The following is a 19,949-nucleotide window of genomic DNA, read 5'->3' as shown; positions in this document are numbered from 1 at the left end:
TTGTGCAACAAACATTGTACAAATGTAACATTAGCTATTGGCTAAACTTTAACCCTGGTGGTCAATAAAATTAGCCGGGTGGTGTGCCCTTTTAATTGGTCCTGGGTAGAAAATTAAAATAGTAATCAAGTGATATACCCTTCATTATTCAAACCTAGAACAAGCTATAATCATCAGAAAACCTCCTAAGGTCCTCAATAAGTCAAACTTTTATAATAGACATGAGTGCATTAATTCATAATAATAATTCAAATAATAATAATTCAAATAATAATAATTTATAATAGACATGAGTGCATAATACCACATATACATACAAGTATTCAATAAAATATACTTTTATTTATGTATTCTACCATTTAGGCACTGGTACACAAATAACAGTATGTAAATGTTCTATAAACATTTTATTAATAAAACCCAATGGGTACAGATTACATGTAATTTAGAATATTTTACAGTATGTTTATTTTTTTTTTAATATTTTATATGTAGTATTTCAATAACACACCTTAAGCGCATCATTCACATAGAAAAAAAATGTACTTTTTATATTAAATATATATTTCTATATATATCTGATACTTTTCATAAAAAAATACACATTTATACATATATATCTATAGGAATAGATATATAGGTGTAGGTATATACAGATATATATATATACAGTGTATATATATATATATATATATATATATATATATATAAGAATAAAAAGGAAATTTTCCTGTAAGTGAAGAACATTGGAATGTAAAATATGTATAGTGATATACAGTAAAACACATAAATACAGTAGGTATGTATCTCTATGTTAAAGCCCTTTGCATGCCTTTTTTTAAACACCTGAGACCTCATATCTTTTAGCCCTTATAACTTTTTAATGCATTTTTTTTAAATAATCTTTATCAGACAGTGTTATGAGTGTAGCTGTACTGTTAAATGTATTTGTGATTTTTTTTGTGCAACTTTTTTGTCTCACGCAACAGTTAACTAGAGCTCTGAAGTTGTGCTGACTCTGCGCACGTTAAACTCAATTTCGCTCAAGCAAAAGCATTTACTGTCTACTCATAATGCATATGCACCTTCTGACCTGCATAAAGAGCCGCGATATATACCCTTTATTGCTTGTGCGCAAGTTAGCGCGCCAATTGTAATCTAGCCCATAAAAAGAAATGCAACAGATAAAAATATGATCCGCAATTCAGAAGAGAGTACTAAACTTTCTCTGTGTTAAGTATATATATATACTGTGTATGTGTGTATGTGTGTATGTGTGTATGTATATATATATATATATATATATATATATTGTATTTATATTTTTTTTATATATATATATATATATATATATATATATATATATATATATATATACTGTATATATATATATATATATATACATATACATACACACATACACACATACACAGTATATATATATATATCTCAAATCAAAGTAAACATAAAATGAAACAGATTGTGTAAAACAGTGAATAATAGAGCACTTGAAGCCAATGCCTGTATGGAGATAAGGGAGCTACCATTTTAGAGTTTAAAGGGACAGTCTATGAAAAAAATATATTTTGTAAAAAGACAGATAATCCCTTTATTACCCAAAATACAGCAAACCAACAATAAAAAAAAGAAAAAGTATACTAAGAAAAAATACAAAATCGTTATTAGGTTATCATCCAAATTCCTTGCTTAAAGTGACAGTCTACTCCAGAATTTTTGTTGTTTAAAAAGATAGATAATCCCTTTATTACCCATTCACCAGTTTTGCATAACCAACACTGTTATATTAATATACTTTTTATCTCTGCAATTTCCTTGTATCTAAGCCTCTGCAGACTGACCCCTTATTTTTGTTCTTTTGAAATGAGTCACCACTGATTGGCTAAAACACAAGTCTGTCAAAAGAACAGAAATAAGGGGGCAGTCTGCAGAGGCTTAGATACAAGATAATCACAGCGGTAAAAAGTGTATTATTATAACCGTGTTGGTTATGTAAACCTGGGAATGGTATTATCTTCCCCAGGTTTGCATAACCAGCACTGTTAAATATAGTGCAACCAGTCTTCACACACCAATGTGTAAATTTAACTTATCTCCAAATACTCCAAATGTAACATATCCAACTTTGAAACTGAAAAAAAAAATATTATTTTGCAGCACTTTCTGTGACATCTTTGGGTATGTAAATTAATACAAACCAGTTAATATTTTAATACTTTGCAGGTTTAGAATGGAGATGGCTTCAATGTTAAATAACCAGGTATAATCCCTTACCCATTGTGTGTTATTGTTAAAGGTTATTTTTCAGACAAGGAATGTATTGGCTGAAATGTAAGCTTGCTGTACACATTTCTTGTTTAGATGAGAGCTGCTTAATATTTCAGGACTGGGTTGTCCTTATGGATGGTACCAATCTGATCAGCAGATTTCAGCAGAGTTCTCTTTTGTGAAAGTCACAAAGAGATTAAAAGCTAGGTTGGAACCATGCCATAAAACCTGCTAATTAACTTTGTTCTAAGTGGAGTAACTGTTGTTTAGAATTCCAACGTAAGCATACAAATCAATAAAGGTAGCTCTAGGAACCATATATTGGGGGGCAAGTAGTCAAAAGTACACGCATGCACATATATAGATAGATACATTTTTATAGAAGTTACAAAGTACATTATAAGATGGGTGAAAAGTGAAGACTACTTAAAAGGACACTGAACCCAATTTTTTCTTTTGTAATTCAGAAAGAGCATGCAATTTTAAGCAAATTTCTAATTTACTCCTATTATCAATTTTTCTTTGTTCTCTTGCTATCATTATTTGAAAAAGAAGGCATCTAAGCTTTTTTTTGGTTTCAGTACTTTGGACAGCACTTTTTTATTGGTGGATAAATTTATCCACCAATCAGCAAGGACAACCCAGGTTGTTCACCAAAAATGGGCCGGCATCTAAACTTACATTCTTGCATTTCAAATAAAGATAACAAGAGAATGAAGAAAATTTGATAATAGGAATAAATTAGAAAGTTGCTTAAAATGTCATGCTTTATCTGAATCACGAAAGAAAAATTTTGGGTACAGTGTCCCTTTAAGCAGGATTATTTTCAAAATGCCCACTAAACGCACAATATATTTAAATGTCATGATGTTTCTTATGACTATATGCTTACTACATTACAGATAACATCACATTGTCTACCTCAGGGATAAAAAAATACTGGGTCTCATGTCATAATGAGGGTCACAGCTACTTTGTTTTTGTTGTATGCACTTCCACCTGACTGCCATATATTCAAATGAGCCATATTCTCCTCCTTCATTCCCCCCTCTTTTAATTTGCTTTGCACAACAACCAACAACTTACCATATTTAGGTTTTGGTACTAGAAAGAGGTAAATTGGGATGAATCAATTCTGCAGTAATGTTATGCAACATTGATTTAACTTCTACATTGGCCTATGAGTTCTGTTTGCATTTGATTAATGAAAGGGTGTAAAATTATTACCATGTTCAGGGCAAAAACAGATCTTAAAGGGACAGTATACTATAAAATTGTTTTTCCCTTAATGTGTTTCCAATTAGTTTTTTTTACTAGCTGCAGAGTATAACATGTATGAGATTTGCTAATGGCATAGATTCCAGATATGATTTAATACATTTTGTGAATAAAGTACTTAGTAAGATATGTAGTATTGAATTTCAAGAAAAGAACAACATCTAGCAAATATAAGAGAGGCGCCTCATGTATTTATCAGTCACCAAATAGACAAATCAAAAAGAAAATGTCAAACACAAGGTACTCACATTTCCATAGAGCACCCTTATGTGCTAGTAGACGCAGGCTGGCAGTATAAAGGTGTGTCAGCTGCACGTAGTCCAGGGACAGATCAAACACACTCACAGTGATGAACCAAACAGTAGGCCCAACACATATGTGCACCTGGCAATTAGAACTTGTAAACACTGTTGTAGTTTAAAAAATGATTTATTAAAACCATATAAAATTCAAACAATACAGTGTTAAAAGCTGGTTGGTACACACAGCCTGTACCCCTAGATATGCAACGCGTTTCTCAGCAGTTACACTGTTTCCTCAGGCATAACAAACCCTATACTGATGCACTTATTTAAATGCTATCCTATCCGATCAGATTCTGAGAGCACAGGTGTAATGAACATGTCATCTAATCACTAACAGTCTTAAGCTGTTGTGTCAAAACAGTGTTAGATCTAAAATATGTCTACATTATATAATGCAATCAATCAATCCCAACTGATTAATCCTTGTATACAAAGCTATTTCACAGCTATGAAAAAACGCTTATGATGAAACAGAATAAAATAACTGACACATCACATATGGTAAATCAAAAGTTGATGACACATTCATGCTGACATTAAGAAAGTTAATTTAAAGTGTATAGACAAAACAATACAATGTAACAGCTTTGTTGAATAATACAATGTAAAAATTCAGTTGAAACTGTCAGAAGCTGCCAGAAATAACCCACAACCTAAAAAATTATAACTAAACTGCTAAATGTGTGTGCACAAACTGCTATTCTAATACTAATTCTATATGTAGCTATACATAAATTATCTATTGGAAGTGAAAAACTCCATGGAGGTAGATCTCTTATCATAAGTGAACTTATTTAAAAATAATTATATACGTGAATGCCTGTAAGTGTGTGCACAAACTGCTATATGTGTGTGCACAAACTGCTATTAACAATTATAATTATAATTCCATGTGTGTCTTTTGAAGTGTGAACCCCCTGGGGGTGGATCTCTGATCATGTGTGAGCTTATTGCTCATGAGATGTAAACATTTGTATATGATGATATAAGTTGTCATATGTATTTAAATGCACATGGCAATCAAAAAGCAGCTGATTTAATAACTTCATTTAAAGGGACAGTCTAGTATAAATTAAACTTTCATTTTAATCAACTTTCCAATTTACTTTTATCATCAAATTTGCTTTTTTCTCTTGGTTTTCTTAGTTTAAACTAAACATAGGTAGGCTCATATGCTAATTTCTAAGCCTTTGAGGGCTGCCTCTTATCACAGGCTTTTTAAATCTCTTTTCAACACAAAGAGACAGAAAGCACATGTGGGCCATATAGATAACACTGTGTTCAGACACAGGGGGTTATTTAAGATCTAGCACAAAGCAATGCTAAATTGAAGACAATAGATAATAAACAGTCACAGTCATGTGATCAGGGAGCTGGAAGAAGGTTCATAGATACAAGGTAATCACAGAGGTAAAAAGTGTATTAATATAACTGTGTTGGTTATGCAAAACTGAGGAATGGTTAATAAAGGGAGTATCTATCTTTTAAAACAATAACAATTCTATGGTAGACTGTCCCTTTAACCCTGTGGAAAAGAGAGACTGAAACCGAAAGATCCAATAGGTTAATCTCTGAGGTAGCCTGGTGTACCTATTATATTGTTGGACTAGGGGGATTACTTCAAGGGATGTGATAGGAAAGCTACAGGTACCCTTACAGTGTTCTAATGCGTTATCTCTAGATACACTGTGTTTAAGGGAGCCTTTTTTGATGTTACGAAGATGTTCACTCCATCTAGTCCTGATCTTCCTACAGGTGTGCCCCAAATACTGTACACCACATACACATGTTAAGACATAAAACCACAAACGTAGCATCACAAGTGATGTTTTGTTTGATAGTGAACGTCTCTCCAGTTGTAAATTAAGTAATTTCTATCTTCCCATGTGTAATATGTGTACACATCAGACATCTCACCTTTCTGCATCTAAATGTACCTGGCTGATGATTATTGGTGAGGTGACTTGAGGAAGACATTCTATTAGGTAACAACTTGTGTCTTTTGGAAATCACTACCTTACTGGGTGCCAACTTTTTTTGTTTCAGTGTAGGTGCTCGCCTATATACCATTTTTGGATTTTTAGACAATAAATATTTCAAATGCTGATCTTTAAGCAGAATCAGCCAATGTCTATGTATGACTTGCCTTATTTCCCTATGATAGTAACTGAATTGTGTAATGAATAATGGGGTTGATGTAACACTGGTATTCATCTGTGAATCATCCCCAATGTCCTTGACTTGTAGTATGCTGACCCTATTCAAATTTTTGGCTCTCTCATAGCCATCCATAATCAAATTTATGGGGTTTCCCTTGTCCTTGAAATGATCTATTATATTATATTTAATATTATATAAAATATTAGATTGTTCACTATATTTATCAAGGGTACTACAATTGCGGCATATTCACCTAAACTGACTATAGGGAATGTTGGTTTTCCACCCCTTTAGATGATTGCTGGAAAAATGTAAAAAGTTATTACTATCTAGAGCTTTGAAAAAAGTAGGAGACGCAACATTCCCACTCTCATCCCATTCGAGAATTACATCTAGAAATTCAATCTTATTAGGTTGTAGGTTATAAATAAAGGAAAGTCCCATGGAGTTAGTATTCAAACTTTCCATAAAATTACTGGCGGAACCCTGCCATATAAAAATAAGGTAATCAATATAACGGCCATAGAATACCAGGTTGCCCCTCCAGTTAGAGTTGTAAATATAAGTCTCTTAAAAAAAACATAAAGAGATTTGCAAAACTGAGGGCAAACCTGGTACCCATGGCCGTCCCTTTTACCTGTAAATAAAATTCGTCCAAAAATTGGAAATAGTTATGAGACAATATAAAAGATATAGATGCTAAAATGAACTCCTGTTGTGCTGTAGGTAAATATAAATCTTCTTCCAAAAATCTGCCAATGGCTTGTAGACCTAGTTCATGATCTATATTAGAGTAGAGTGCTCCTACATCACAGGATAACCAGTAGTAGTCATCCATTCTCTTAAACTCTGATAATTTATTAAGGAGGTCTGTAGTATCTTTTAAATACGATAGTAAGTTCTTTACATAACCCTGTAAGAAGAAATCTATGTACTCTGACAGTTTAGGCTATAAATGCCCGCAATTATGGGCCTGCCAGGGGGATTTTTTGATTTTTGTGGATAGTAAGGTGTGTTGGGGTGGTCAGGAGTCAGATAGTTTCTTTCTTTTTTATTTAAAATTCCTCCAGATAGTTCCTGTTCCAATAGATTTTTAAGTAGTTTACAAAAGGCTTCCGTGGCATTACTTTTTAATTTTTTGTAATATACTTCATCTCTCACCATATTAAATGCTTCTTTTATGTAGTCATCATAGTTCTGCAATACTATGCCCCTGCCCTTATCCGCTTGGCGGATAACTAGATTATGGTCACCCGTCAGACTTCTAATTGCTCTAAGTTCCTGTGGCCAGATCTTAGCTTTCTTTGATTTGGGACAGAGTTTAGTAGTGATTTTTTCTAAATCCTCTAATACAAACTGTTGAAACAGTTCAATACAAGATGCTTCTTCCTTGGGAGGGTTAAACAAGGAAGGGGGCGCAAATGGAGTATGTTTGAAATCTTCAAATAGATGGTCAGTTAATGATGAAATGTCCTAAACCTAACTAAAACTTAACGTTTATTAATACACAGTGCTAAAATTTGCAGAAAACAAAAAATATTAAAAACACTTAACCAAAATATGTGCTAAGTGAGATTATGTAGAATAGTGGAGTAGGCTAATAATACCAGGGTAAGAGTCTCTATATATATTTTAGTCTCTGAAAGGGAGGTCGTGTAGTATAGATACAACCAACAGGGGGTTAAATGTACTTGTAAACAGAGTCCTGATCAGTATTCAGTGTTTAATACGTATAGTACCCCTGTGTTTGTATGAAAGTACGAACTACAGCTTTCTTGAGATTGATATTACTAGATATAAACTGCCTTGGGATTCAAAATCCCTTCATTCAACTTAGAACCGTTCGAGTAGTATTATAACTGTGAAGTGGTTACTAGTGGCTGGCATAAGGTTAATGAAATACTGGCTACTTTCTAAATTACAATTACCGCTTGTGTGCGAGACTGCGCTAACGGTCAGATAATTTAAACACGAAAGCGCCAAAAGTAGATAAGTTTGATATCGGGCTTTACTTGCCAGCTTATAACCAGTAAAAAAACGGCTTTATACCATTATAACAATAACGCTTACTAACACAGCACTGGTGGGAGATATTTTACAGTAAAAAACTGGCTTTATACCGTTATAACAACAATGTTTACTAACACAATAGTGGTGGGAGATATTTCACAGTAACAAAACTGACTTTATACCGTTATAATAATAACGCTTACCAACAAAGTAGTGGTGGGAGTTATTTCACAGGATAGTAACACTGTGACATGAAAATGTATAACGTTAACTGAAAGGTTGCAGATAGTTCCTTTAGTAATTGAATTACAGAATATAGCTACTAATACAAACAGGTCATTTAACAACATTGAGTATAATATACAATCGACAAAGCACTCATATGTGAACATAAATTAATAAATAAACCATTCACCCCTATATGGTGAAACAACAATTAAATTCACATATTTATTCAAAGCCAGATGTGCCTAAAATATAATTACAAGACTGTACCCTCAATAGATGAGCTGTGATATCAGATGCAATCAATGTTTACATAAGCACATTTGAAAATGTTACAATGTAATAAAATATGTAATACATATTACTGCATCAATTGAACTTGGAACTAAATATCTATAACCAATAAGTTATATCATTTAACTGAACTCTATAGAAATAACTCTATTAACCACACTATACAATCAAACTCCCAGCCACAACCAAGTATATGTATGAAACTACTTTTACTGGGTGACATTAATTTATAATCGCAGTTTGTGAGATTCTGACAACCAATATTGTTATATAGCTAATATACCAAACTACGTGTTTTCATGTAAGCCCTGTTTTAAAAAGCAGGTCAGTAATATAATACACTCACTAACTCTGGTATCTACACCTTATGATATACTGCACCTATAGGTGGCATAATTCATGAGTAGATTTACAGTATAGGATTTATGATATACCTCAATCAATTTAGTACCACTATATATGGTGCCTATTAGACTAGCTTTGAGAGAACTCACCAAAGTGTTAACCCCAACTTTCCGGAGTCAATTTTTTTTTTTAAATGTTAATATTTTTATTGAGGATAAATACAAAACATAAAGTGACTGGCAAATACAGAGAATAAGAGCAGATAGTTGAAGGCTAATATGTTACAGGAATAATAGGAGCATTTATGGCATTAGAGTATGTTTTAGATCACCTATTTTGTCAGTATATTTCACTCTAAATACAAACTACAATTGCCCTTAAAGAGAAACAAATCAACCTCATGCTTTTATAATACGAACAGACAATAAATCCCCGTATAGTAGCAATTTGTTTTATAAAAGCAGCAGCTTTAAGTCAGAACTGCCTTAACCTGAGAGGGGGGCAATGTAAATTTCTAAGGCAGAAATAGAACAACTAGCCCTCTAATAAACCACTATAAAGGGATGGGTACTTTTCAGGGAGTAATGCGCTCTCTCGTTAGATGGATCCAGTAATTAACTATTTCAGGGCATAATAAATATAACATATAACTAAGTAAAGGGACGTACCACAATAAAGTTGAAAACATATCTCACTATAACCAGACATAGCGATGGAGCATATATTATCGTATACTATAAAGTCATAAGTTATATAGCATAGTAAGGATTCGGAAACATAGCAAATACTTGTGCGCCCTTGATGAATCTGATATATGGCAGTAAATAAAAGATTTTTGTTAAAACTAGAGGGTCAGCTGCTATTAGATGTAGCCTTGGGTTTTTAGATTAACAATGCAGATATATACATAAACAAAATCATTTATATCCTCCAGAGTTCCTCCACCATATTATAGTGTCATGAATCCGGAAAGGGTTTACAATGTAGATATGGCATTCTAGAGACCATGTATAGCTATGAAACTGAATATTACATGTACCCGCATTAGTGCAAGTAAGTCCTAAAATCAGCGGCCCCACACAATGTCACTCCATTCCTGCATTATAGGCTGCCAATATAAGCCTAATCCTTCTACCCCACTCCGGCTTTATAGATAGCTGTGTGAAATGGCTTATATACTTTAAGCGGGTCTATTCCGTACTGCTGCGCAGATCTGAGTCCTTGTATAGCGAGTGTACCAGGCATCTGACGGATTCGCTGAACCCTGCCACGAGGCTCTAGCTGAATTGGGGATTGAGGTCGATGACTCCAATGAAGGCCTTGAACGGCATGAATTCCAGCGCCGCGGGTAAAGGCAGCATCTGGAGGATGAACAATCCTCAGCTGTTTCAGTGGTCGGTCAGCTTCAAGTTGATGTGAGACAAAGGTTGTGGGTATGAACTGCATCCGTAACGGCTTCCCTGTTACGTTGCCCACTCCTATGTTTCCAATGTTAGGAATGTGAGACCGCAAGTCTCCCACGACCTGGACGTACATATTGCCTCTCTGTCCTGTCGCTAGCCCCAAACTGTTCCCCGATGCAACCACTCCACTCGCAGCATCACGCAGTAGTGCATTGGTCAACAAAGCGGGTGAGTGTGTTACTGGGGTGTTAGATCCTATGGATGTCGCCAGAGGTATAGATGTAGTGGGAGATAACTCCGTTTGTGGCTTCATAGGGAGATCTTGTATCTCGGAGGTATCCGAACTTTCCCATGCTAACTTCATATGTTGTATCATGCGGTCTGCCCTATCTGACAGCCATTTGTCCAAAGCCATGATCAAGGAGATTTCTATCGGCTGCATTTTGTTTGTTGTAGGGAAAGGGGTATAACTTTTAGTAGTTATTGGGGAATGTTCAGCATATACAGCTGCTTGTCCTGTGTCTGCAGGATAATGGGGAGGGCTAGATGAAGGCTTAGGCCGTTAGAAGGCCTCCGCTGTGCACCACATCTGTTAGGTCTTCCGGGCCGAAATCTGGGTGAATAAGTATATTTTTCTGTTCAGCAGCTTCTGGACTGTAAAATACTACTAAACAATAGCTCAGATTATGAGATCTCAGAGCAGTAAATAGCGGCTTTATCTGCTCCTGTAATCAGCCTTAGAGAAAAGCAGCCATCTTGGTTGCTGTTTCGACACGCCCCCCTTTCCGGAGTCAATTTTATTAATCCCACCACTAGTAACCACTTCACAGTTATAATACTACTCTAACGGTTCTAAGTTGAATGAAGGGATTTTGAATCCCAAGGCAGTTTATATCTAGTAATATCAATCTCAAGAAAGCTGTAGTTCGTACTTTCATACAAACACAGGGGTACTATACGTATTAAACACTGAATACTGATCAGGACTCTGTTTACAAGTACATTTAACCCCCTGTTGGTTGTATCTATACTACACGACCTCCCTTTCAGAGACTAAAATATATATAGAGACTCTTACCCTGGTATTATTAGCCTACTCCACTATTCTACATAATCTCACTTAGCACATATTTTGGTTAAGTGTTTTTAATATTTTTTGTTTTCCGCAAATTTTAGCACTGTGTATTAATAAATGTTAAGTTTTAAAATTTAGTTAGGTTTAGTATATTTGGAGACTAGTGTTGTCTTTACAATCATTGCACCACTTTGAGCCTTGTGATTAATTAAATCATATCATTACAAGCTCTCGAGTGCTACAAGTGTACTCTTTTCTGTGGTTATCCCTTTAACCACATCCAGCCTCCATAGTCTACATACAGTACACAGCACCACAGACTCTTATACTACAGTACTGATCTGGGACATACTTCCCAGTCCGTCTTATATAGAGATCTAGAGCTTCTTAGTATAATAATCTTTTCACCTAACAAGTATTGCCATTGGTTTTCTCTTTCTGTTACGAAATGATGAAATGTCGCTATGTATAACTTGTAAAGATTGGTCAGCGGGCATTTTATCTGTGAGAATAGGTGTTCCCATAATTTTCCATTGTTTAAGTTTTTTGGCCACAAAATAGCGTTGAAGCAACAATTTTCTCGTAAATTTGTTAAGATCTACGAACAGATCAAACATATTGGGAGCATTAGGGGGGCAATATGATAAACCACGACCCAATATTCTGATTTCATCATCATTGAGGGAGTGGTCTGATAAGTTAAAGATACCCTCTTTAAATTTTTGAAGTTTCTCCTTTTTTGAGGTGTGCCCTCTGCCTCTTCTTCCTCGCTTGGATATTGTAATGCTCATGGGAGACTCCACTATCACACTGAACTCGGCCAGTAGTCTACTTATCCCGGCATTGAGCCGGAATAATAGGGAATATCCCAGAGCAGAGAAAGTTTGTAAGATGAGGTCAGACATGCAGAGTTCAGCAGTGGTATATCAATCCAGCAATTTAGGGGTTAACAGGCAGAGGTTCAGCAACAATAAGGCAATCAGAGTACAAACGATCTATCACACCCAGAAGCACACAAAGTAAACTTACATAGGCGCAGGATGCGTGCCACAGGTGTCAGGAGCGGGATCAGAGAGAGAGAAGCGTGCAGTGATGACGTCAGCACCACACGCATCCGGACTCAACACAGCCCCTGGCAATGAGCAGGGAAGGAGACATCACGCCCCTAGCAATTGCTAGAGTGGCGCGGCGTGACATAGCCCCCCTCTCAAGAGTTCCCTCTGGGAACCAGAGTCGGCCTCAAAGGATGAGCAGCATGGAATTTGGAGACCAAAGATGGAGCATGCACATCACGGGCCGGAACCCAGGAACGATTTGCCCCAGAGTAACTCTTCCAATGTATCAGATACTGCAGTTGTCTGTGCCTGTATCTGGAGTCCAGGATCTTAGCTACCTCATATTCAGGATCACCACGGACCAGGAGCAGAGGAGGAGGAGCTTGGAGCCGGTATATCTATTCCTGATATAAGGCTTGAGTAGTGAGATGTGGAAGACTGGGTATATGCGCAGGGTTTTGGGCAAGGCCACTTTGTAGGCAACAGGAGATAGTCTTTTCAGGACTTTGTAAGGACCAAAAAAACCTAGGCCTTTTTATTAGTTAATATCTATGAGCATATTTGAATATATTTGTAATACTAGAATATGAAACAATATAATACACGTTAAAAAAAAACTATTTAGATATGCTATACTTCTTACAACTCTCATAAGAGTTTACCTTTAAAACCAGCCTTATTTACAAATAGCCTTTCATTCAATATTGCATTTAAAATATCACAACGCAACTTAAGATGGCAGCTACTAATATTTAGCAAAATAATTACAATACTAATTTAAACAATAGTACAATATACACTTCTATTAAAATATCAGAAATTGTAAATATTATTTGTGCCAATAACCTTTGTTTAAAATATTAAAGGGATAGTATAGTCAAAATTAAACGTTTATTATTCAGATAGAGGATGCAATTTTAAGCAATTTTCTAATTTACTCCTATTATCAATTTTTCTTTGTTCTCTTGGTATCTTTATTTAAAAAACTGGAAAGTAAGTCTAGAAGCCAGCCCATTTTTGTTTCAGAATCTGGATAGCGCTTGCTGATTAGTGTCTAAATGTAGCCATCCAATCAGCAAGCGCTATCCAGGTGCTGAACCAAAAATGGGCTGGCTTCTAGACTTACTTTCCAGTTTTTTTAAATAAAGATACCAAGAGAACAAAGAAAAATTGATAATAGGAGTAAATTAGAAAGTTGCTTAAAATTGCATGCTCTGTCTGAATCATGGACATTTATTTTTGACTAGACTATCCCTTTAAAGTTAGAAATCATACATCACCAGTTTGAACCAAATTGTAATTCAATCTTTTCCAAATATCTTTAGATCTCCTCATTTGAAGGAAAGTTATTTTGCATAGATCAAGGTTAGTTTCAGCTCCTTGCTTAAGTGACTGTGTTCCAAGTATGGCTGCCAGTTATCAATCACCAGTCTAAGCAAATCACAAAAAACTGTCCTCTCTTACATACAACTTTCCTGTTATATAATCATTGGAGATCTGGTTTGGTTACGCCCACGTGCTGGTCCCTTCTCATTGAATGTATGTTGCTAAGGAAATGCATCCTTGCAACAACCAATCATTTCTTGGTTGTAATTTTTGCATCATAACACCGGGGGCAGCGTGACAAAACAACACAGCTTTATTCTTAACATTTCTAGCATTTAAAATATTTCTTTAAAATGTGTAATAACTGTCATAATTTCCTTACATTAATAAGTTATATGTTTATATGTATTGTATTATATCACATTATTTATTCTGATCAATTTGACATGAAACACAGTATGCCCTCAAATTCTTTTTAATATTCTTTTATATTAAAAGAATTATGCTGCTAATTATTAGCTTAAAGTCCATTCCAATTTTTATCAGTATCCTGGCATTTATACATCTGTTATATATATGTATATACACAGATACAGCCTGTTTTACATCTCCAACAAGTTTTGCCTGCATGAATTCCTCTATGGCCCATCTGAAAAATAGAAAAATTATGTTATATATATGCACACACGTATTAATTTCTATGCTGTCTTTTAACAATGGGTTTATTGTAATTTCCATTTAATCTATTACAGATTTGAATTTATTTATTCATATATCTATTCACTGCAGCAATTATTCATTTAATATAATATGTTCCAGTTCCATATATATATATATATATATATATATATATGGGTTATTTGAATTATTTCAAATACACATGAAATTACTGGCATTATTTCTTTTTCAAAATGTATTTAATTTTACTTATGCCATATAGGGACAACAAATGTTGACTTGTTTGCTTTCTGCACATAGAGACTTCACAGGAGACAATTTACACATAGCTGTGAACAGTTATTTCTTTGCCCAACATTGCTCTTTCCCCCAAATCTCATCCAACCTTAAAGAAAGTTCCCAGACACTTCGTCTTCATTCACTGCATGGGGTAAAGAGTGCTATGAAATTTGCACTTCCAACTAAAGAGCAAATGCTTTAGTGTCAAAGTCTCTGGAGATATCCTGTCTGCAATTTAGTCCTGAAATGTTTATTCAACTCATGGGGCCCTGAATCAATCCTGACATCAGAATTGCAGCCCTTATTTTAGTAATATCTGACAAAAAGATGGTTTCATACATAAACACATTCCCTTGTCCTATTTATATATATATATATATATATATATATATATATATATATATATATATATATATATATATATATATAATATATGTCATTTACCTGTACCCTGAGAAGAGGCTTTTATGTTCAAATTATGTAATCTATGATAATCTTCGTGATCTTTAAAATTTTTCAACTCATTTTGGATGTTTTCAATATCTTTCACTACCTCTTCAACCAAGGACTGTCTATGGGTGATGAGGAGATCAATCAAATTAAATGAGCAATCATCCAATATAGCATACCATTTTTTCAATAACTCCTCATTGTTTTTAAAAGATCAATTCTTAAAGACCCTCAGGCCTCTGGGGATTTGAAAATTTTCTTTGAAATTTTGTAAAGTGTCTAAATCCCACCAGTGCTTGTGTTCAGTCTTTAGGAGGTCCTCTAGGGAAGAAAACAAACTCCCAATAGTTTTAATAACACATGGTAAATTAGACTCTCCATTAGGTGTGTTCTGGGTTGATCTCCGAGAGGTTCTCTCTAATATTGATAACATTTTCTTGTTAAAGCAACCACTGAAGCGACTACCCCTATTACCTCAAAAAGAGGGCTGCAACTATAATTCAACAAGAACTATAAAAATGGCTCTATAGGGGGGCGCTTAATGATAGAATACATAAAACATACAAGGTGAAACAAAGTATATACAGATAATGATACACAACAATAACCATATTGACAGGATATACTGAACTCCCATATATTGTCAGTTTATTAGACACATAAGGAATTAAAATTAGAATTTTGAATAGCATTTTGTGCACACACATATAGTAGTTTGTGCACACACTTATAGGCACTTACACACGTAATTTATTTAAAGTGAGTAATAAGCTCACACAGGATTAAAGATCCACCCTCATGGAGTTTCTAATAGAGAATTTTAGTAAAGACACTGGAACAGCAGTTTGTGCACACATATAGTAGTTTGTGCACACACTTATAGGCACTTACGCACATAATTCATTTAAAGTGAGCAATAAGCTCACACACAATTAAAGATCCACCCTCATGGAGTTCCTAATAGAGAATTTTGGTAAAAACACTTATGGAATTAGAATTTGAATTGTGAACAGTAGTTTGTGCACACAGATTTAGCAGTTTGTGCACACACTTATAGGCACTTACTCATATCAAGTGAGCAATAAGCTCACACACGTTTAGAGATCCACCTCCATAGAGTTTTCACTGTCAATAGATATTTTAGGTAAGACACATATGGTATTAGAATTAGAATTGTGAATAGCAGTTTGTGCACACACATATAGCAGTTTGTGCACACACTTATAGGCATTTTCGTACATTATTCATTGGAAGTCCACACATTATTCATTTTTATTATTAGTTATATTTTTTTAGGTTGTGGGTTATTTCTGGCAGCTTCTGACAGCTTCAACTGAATTTTGACATTGTATTATTCAACAAAGCTGTTACATTGTATTATTTTGTCTATACACTGTATAAATTAACTTTCTTAATGTCAGCATGAATGTGTCATCTACTTTTGATCTATCATATGTGATGTGTCAGTTATTTATGTTATTCTGTTTCATCATACGCGTTTTTTCATCGCTATTCCAATAGGATATATGTACATATGATTTTATCTGTGACATAGCTTTGTATACAAGGATTAATCAGTTGGTATTGATTGTATTATATAATATAGACATATTTTAGATCTAACACTGTTTTTACACTGTTTGACACAACAGCTTAAGACTGTTAGGCCTAGATTTAGAGTTTGGCGTTAGCCGTGAAAACCAGTGTTAGAGGCTCCTAACGCTGGTTTTAGGCTACCTCCGGTATTTGGAGTCATTAAAAAAAGGGTCTAACGCTCACTTTTCAGCCGCAACTTTTCCATACCGCAGATCCCCTTACGTAAATTGCGTATCCTATCTTTTCAATGGGATTTTTCTAACTCCGGTATTTAGAGTCGTGTCTGAAGTGAGCGTTAGACATCTAACGACAAAACTCCAGCCGCAGGAAAAAAGTCAGTAGTTAAGAGCTTTCTGGGCTAACGCCGGTTCATAAAGCTCTTAACTACTGTACTCTAAAGTACACTAACACCCATAAACTACCTATGTACCCCTAAACCGAGGTCCCCCCACATCGCCGCCACTCGATTACATTTTATAACCCCTAATCTGCCGACCGCCACCTACGTTATACTTATGTACCCCTAATCTGCTTCCCCTAACACCGCCAACCCCTATATTATATTTATTAACCCCTAACCTGCCCCCCACAACGTCGCAGCCAGCTACCTACAATAATTAACCCCTAATCTGCCAACCGCAAAGCGCCGCCACCTACGTTATACTTATGTACCCCTAATCTGCTGCCCCTAACACCGCCAACCCCTATATTATATTTATTAACCCCTAATCTGCCCCCCTCAACGTCGCCTCCACCTGCCTACACTTATTAACCCCTAATCTGCCGAGCGGACCGCACCGCTATTATTATAAAGTTATTAACCCCTAATTGGATCAGCCAATCGGATTGATTTGATCAGCCAATCGGATTGAACTTGATTCTGATTGGCTGATTCCATCAGCCAATCAGAATATTCCTACCTTAATTCCGATTGGCTGATAGAATCCTATCAGCCAATCGGAATTCGAGGGACGCCATCTTGGATGACGTCATTTAAAGGAACCGTCATTCGTCGTTCAGTCGTCGGCCAGGATGGATGTTCCGCGTCGGAGGTCTTCAGGATCCTGCCGCTCCGCTCCGGATGGATGACAATAGAAGATCCCGCTTGGATGAAGACTTCAATCGGATGGAAGACCTCTTCTGCCCCGCTTGGATGAAGACTTCAGCCGGATCATGGACCTCTTCAGCCCCCCGCTTGGGCTTGGATCAGGACATCGGAGGAGCTCTTCTGGATCGATCGGTGAACCTGGTATGGTGAAGATAAGGTAGGAAGATCTTCAGGGGCTTAGTGTTAGGTTTATTTAAGGGGGGTTTGGGTTAGATTAGGGGTATGTGGGTGGTGGGTTGTAATGTTGGGGGGGTATTGTATGTTTTTTTTTACAGGCAAAAGAGCTGAACTTCTTGGGGCATGCCCCGCAAAGGGCCCTGTTCAGGGCTGGTAAGGTAAAAGAGCTTTGAACTTTAGTAATTTAGAATAGGGTAGAGCATTTTTTTATTTTGGGGGGCTTTGTTATTTTATTAGGGGGCTTAGAGTAGGTGTAATTAGTTTAAAATAGTTGTAATATTTTTCTTATGTTTGTAAATATTTTTTTATTTTTTGTAACTTAGTTCTTTTTTATTTTTTGTACTTTAGATAGTTTATTTCATTGTAGTTATTTGTAGGTATTGTATTTAATTTATTTATTGATAGTGTAGTGTTAGGTTTAATTGTAGATAATTATAGGTATTTTATTTAATTAATTTATTGATAATGTAGTGTTAGGTTTAATTGTAACTTAGGTTAGGATTTATTTTACAGGTAATTTTGTAATTATTTTAACAATTTTAGCTATTAAATAGTTCTTAACTATTTAATAGCTATTGTACCTGGTTAAAATAAATACAAAGTTACCTGTAAAATAAATATTAATCCTAAAATACCTATAATATAATTATAATTTATATTGTAGCTATATTAGGATTTATTTTACAGGTAAGTATTTAGCTTTAAATAGGAACAATTTATTTAATAAGAGTTAATTAATTTCGTTAGATTAAAATTATATTTAATTTAGGGGGGTGTTAGTGTTAGGGTTAGACTTAGCTTTAGGGGTTAATACATTTATTAGAATAGCGGTGAGCTCCAGTCGGCAGATTAGGGGTTAATAATTTAAGTTTGGTGTCGGCGATGTTAGGGAGGGCAGATTAGGGGTTAATACTATTTATTATAGGGTTAGTGAGGCGGATTAGGAGTTAATAACTTTATTATAGTAGCGCTCAGGTCCGGTCGGCAGATTAGGGGTTAATAAGTGTAGGCAGGTGGAGGCGACGTTGAGGGGGGCAGATTAGGGGTTAATAAATATAATATAGAAAAGAAAGGGTATACAAGGCGCTACTATAGATCTATGTACTAGTTAACCTCTAGTAAAAATAAAGCTATATCTACAGGTATTATCCACAGTAAGAAGGATACATTCAAATAAGGGTACAAATAAGAATATAAAGATCTTACAAATCTGATATAAAAATGTCCAAATTAAAAGTCCATGTTCCTTTCAGATACTGATAATGCAGGCAGCTCCTTAAAAAAGTCCCATAACGAACTTGTTGTAATAACCTAAAAGAAAAATAGAGAAAAAAAGAGCGCCCAAAAACGCATCTAAGTGCAGACTGTCTGTCTGTGACATAAAACACACATAAGAATCACACTCACAATTTAAAAGATTAAAACATGCGGTGTATAATATCACCCAATGAGTTCTCTTTTCCTCCTGCTTTACTAGCGTGGCGTGCGGCGTCAGTGACCCAGCTGTCTGTAGGTGTGTTGGGATTTAACCAATCCGGTAGTCACTTCCGTAACAGCCACATAACGGCAAAATTAAAACCATTCTGCCTTCTAGGGCATTCTACAGCAATATTCTCCACAGTGATTGTTGTTCCTTACAGGAGCTCATTTATACCTGTCTCTAACTGCCCACTGCAGAGAAGATAAGATAAACATAGTCAAGGATGATCCATGTATTTTACATCAATAATAGTGGTTTTTATGAAGTTATAGAGACTTAATACTCTATTGGGAGAAGGATTCTAACAACCTTCGTGAACCAACCAATAGCGGAGGGTTGAGTTACGGAAGTGACTACCGGATTGGTTAAATCCCAACACACCTACAGACAGCTGGGTCACTGACGCCGCACGCCACGCT

The sequence above is a fragment of the Bombina bombina genome, chromosome 1 (assembly GCF_027579735.1).
Source record: "Bombina bombina isolate aBomBom1 chromosome 1, aBomBom1.pri, whole genome shotgun sequence".
NCBI lineage: Eukaryota > Metazoa > Chordata > Amphibia > Anura > Bombinatoridae > Bombina > Bombina bombina.
Note: the sequence above shows the minus strand (reverse complement) of the source record.